This window comes from Triticum urartu, chromosome 5A, assembly GCF_056163025.1.
Source record: "Triticum urartu cultivar PI428250 chromosome 5A, HENAU_Tu73, whole genome shotgun sequence".
NCBI lineage: Eukaryota > Viridiplantae > Streptophyta > Magnoliopsida > Poales > Poaceae > Triticum > Triticum urartu.
Genome location: NC_141877.1, coordinates 94,406,583 through 94,410,451, shown reverse-complemented (window position 1 = coordinate 94,410,451; position 3,869 = coordinate 94,406,583).

The window sequence follows — 3,869 nt, the reverse complement described above, 5'->3', positions numbered from 1 at the left end:
CGTGGGGGAGATGATCGCACTGATGACGGTCACCAGTCGCATTGAGAGCACCTTGGTAATGAGCTTGGTGATGGAGTGTATGAGGCTGATCGGGCGAAAAATCTCCCATGCAGGTGGCACCATCCTTTTTTGGTAGAAGAGCGATCATGGTAGAATTTAGGTCTGAGAAATTGCCCTCGGCAAGTCTGTAGAAATGGTCAAAGACTGCCATGACGTCAGATTTGAGTGTGCCCCAGCATGCTCTGAAAAATGGCGCCAGAGAAGCCGTCCGGCCCTGCGGCCTTGTCGGACGGCGAGGCAGTTACAACAACCCAGACCTCGTCTTCAAAGAAGGGGTTGTCGAGGCCTGCATTCTGAACAGATGGCAGCTCGATCGCCTCCCAGTTGGTGGAGCATCCGCAGCTCTGCTTGGTCCCCAGCAACCTGACGAAATGCTCATGAGTAACAACATCTTTGTCTTCGTGAGCGGTAGCCGTTCCTGATTCAGAGTGCAGAGAGTGGATGAATTTTTTCCTTCTGCGAGAGTTGATCTTGGCCTGGAAAAGGCGGTCTTGGCATCCCCAGCCTTGAGCCATGTGATCCGTGAAGCCTGTCGCTGTCTATTTCAATATGAACTACATACGAAGCAAAATGAGTAAATCTACACTCTAAAATATGTCTATATACATCTGTATGTAGTTCGTATTGAAATCTTTAAAAAGACTTGTATTTAGAAACAGAGGGAGTACAATTCAACACCCTCCTCTCATGTGTGACTTCAACACCCCCTCTCGCGTGTGACATGGAAAGTAAACACATGAATAGACTTAGATGTATAGCTCAAGAGTCATATCCGTGGACACAGAGGGGGCAACCTCAATTTTTAGATCAACGCAACCAAAAGTCCAAACTGATGAAAATGGCTAAAGAATCCAAATATACACTTCAACACAGTGCTTCAGTGCAGTTATGGTGCGTCTATCCTTTATTTGATCGTACTAGCTACATAGACGGTAACACATCTGTGTGCCCCCTCCCCCCTCTATCTCTCATTTCACTAAGTCCAACGACTAGGGATGTAAATGACAAATAAAGTCCCGTTTAGTTAGTTTTACCTGGCTAGATAGTTCATCGCCCCCCCTCCCCCAAAAAACATATTGAACTGTTAGACCATAAGTGGGCTTAAACAGGACCCGGTTTCATCCCTACTGACAACCTTCTTCTTCATGTGTCCCATGAAGAATGGTTAACATCTACACAGGACTCTCCTGATAGTGAGTTCTACACCATTGCTTCGGTACTGTAGTCCGATTGAACTGTAGTCTCTCTGCCTCCAGCCCTGTTAGTAAGCAGTGCAGTTTACACTCAGAAAAACAAAGTTACTGATAAACTTAGTGTTTAGGCTACAAAGCAAACTGATACGTCTCCAACGTATCTATAATTTTTGATTGTTCCATGCTATATTATATCCTGTTTTGGACATTATTGGACTTTATTATACACTTTTATATTATTTTTGGGACTAACCTATTAACCGGAGGCCCAGCCTAGAATTGCTATTTTTTTTCCTATTTTAGGGTGTCACAGAAAAAGAATATCAAACGGAGTCCAAACGGAATGAAACCTTCAGGAACGTGATTTTCGGAACGAACATGATCCAGAGGACTTGGACCCTACATCAAGCAACCAACCAGGAAGGCACGAGGTAGGGGGGCGCGCCAGCCCCCCAGGCACCCTCCACCCTCGTGGGGCCCACGTTACTCCATTGACGTACTCCTTCCTCCTATATATACCTACGTACCCACAAACTACCAGATACGGAGCCAAAACCCTAATTCCACCACCGTAACTTTCTGTATCCACGAGATCCCATCTTGGGGCCTTTTCCGGAGCTCCCCCGGAGGGGGTATCTATCACGGAGGGCTTCTACATCAACACCATAGCCCCTCCGATGAAGTGTGAGTAGTTTACTTCAGACCTACGGGTCCATAGTTGTTAGCTAGATGGCTTCTTCTCTCTTTTTGGATCTCAATACAGAGTTCTGCCCCTCTCTTGTGGAGATCTATTCGATGTAATCTTCTTTTTGCGGTGTGTTTGTTGAGACCGATGAATTGTGGGTTTATGATCAAGTTTATCTATGAACAATATTTGAATCTTCTTGTAACACCCACGATGTGGCTATATCTCCCACATGTCGGAGCACGACTTAGAGGCATAACCGCATTGTAGGCATGTCGCAAGAGGGGTAATATTTACACATCCCATGTACTGAATAAGAAAGGGATAAAGAGTTGGCTTACAATCGCCACTTCACATAATACATGAATAAAGCATTACATCATTCAGATACAATCAAGGTCCGACTACGGAACCAAAATAAAAGAAGACTACCCCTAATGCTAGATCCCCGATCGCCCCAACTGGGCTCCACTACTGATCAACTAAAACGAAACAGCACGATGAACAAGATCTTCATCGAGCTCCTCCTTGAGCTCGGTTGCGTCACCTGCACGGTATTATCGGCACCTGCAACTGGTTTTGGAAGTAATCTGTGAGTCACGGGGACTTAGCAATCTCACACCCTCGCGATCAAGACTATTTAAGCTTATGGGTAGGTAAAAGGTATGAGGTGGAGCTGCAGCAAGCACTAGCATATATGGTGGCTAACATACGCAAATCAGAGCGAGAAGAGAAGGCAAAGCACAGTCGTGAACTAGAAGTGATCAAGAAGTGATCCTGAAACTACTTACGAACAAACATAACTCCAACACCGTGTTCACTTCCCGGACTCCGTCGGAAAGAGACCATCACGGCTACACACGCGGTTGATGCATTTTAATTAGGTTAAGTGTCAAGTTTTCTACAACCGGACATTAACAAATTCCCATCTGCCCATAACCGCGGGCACGACTTTCAAAAGTTCAAAACCCTGTAGGGGTGTCCCAACTTAGCCCATCACAAGCTCTCACGGTCAACGAAGGATATTCCTTCTCCCAGGAAGACCCGATCAGACTCACAATCCCAGTTACAAGACATTTTGACAATAGTAAAACAAGACCAGCAAAGCCGCCCGATGCGCCGACATCCTGATAGGAGCTGCACATATCTTGTTCTCAGGGCAACACCGGATGAGCAATCTGTACAACTAAAACCAGCCCTCAAGTTTCCCCGAGGTGGCGCTGCAAGGGGCTCTAGTTCGGACCAACACTTAGAGAAGCACTGGCCCGGGGGGGGGGGGTTAAAATAAAGATGACCCTTGAGTCTGCAGAACCCAAGGGAAGGTGATAGGTTGTTAGTGCAAATGGTAAAACCAAGGTTGGGCCTTGCTGGAGGAGTTTTATTCAAAGCGAACTGTCAAGGGGTTCCCATTATAACCCGACCGCGTAAGGAACGCAAAATCAAGGAACATAACACCGGTATGACGGAAACTAGGGCGGCAAGAGTGGAACAAAACACCAGGCATAAGGCCGAGCCTTCCACCCTTTACCAAGTATATAGATGCATTAATTAAATAAGAGATATTGTGATATCCCAACAATAAACATGTTCCAACAAGGAACAAACTTCATCTTCACCTGCAACTAACAACGCTATAAGAGGGGCTGAGCAAAGCGGTAACATAGCCAAACAACGGTTTGCTAGGACAAGGTGGGTTAGAGGCTTGACATGGTAATATGGGAGGCATGATATATCAAGTGGTAGGTATCGCAGCATAGGCATAGCAATAGAGCGAGCAACTAGCAAGCAAAGATAGAAGTGATTTCAAGGGTATGGTCATCTTGCCTGCAAAGTTCTCCAAGAAGACGAAAGCTTGATCCTCGTAAACGTACTCAACGGGTACCTCGAACACGAACTCATCTCCCGACTCTACCCAAAGCAAGAACACAAGC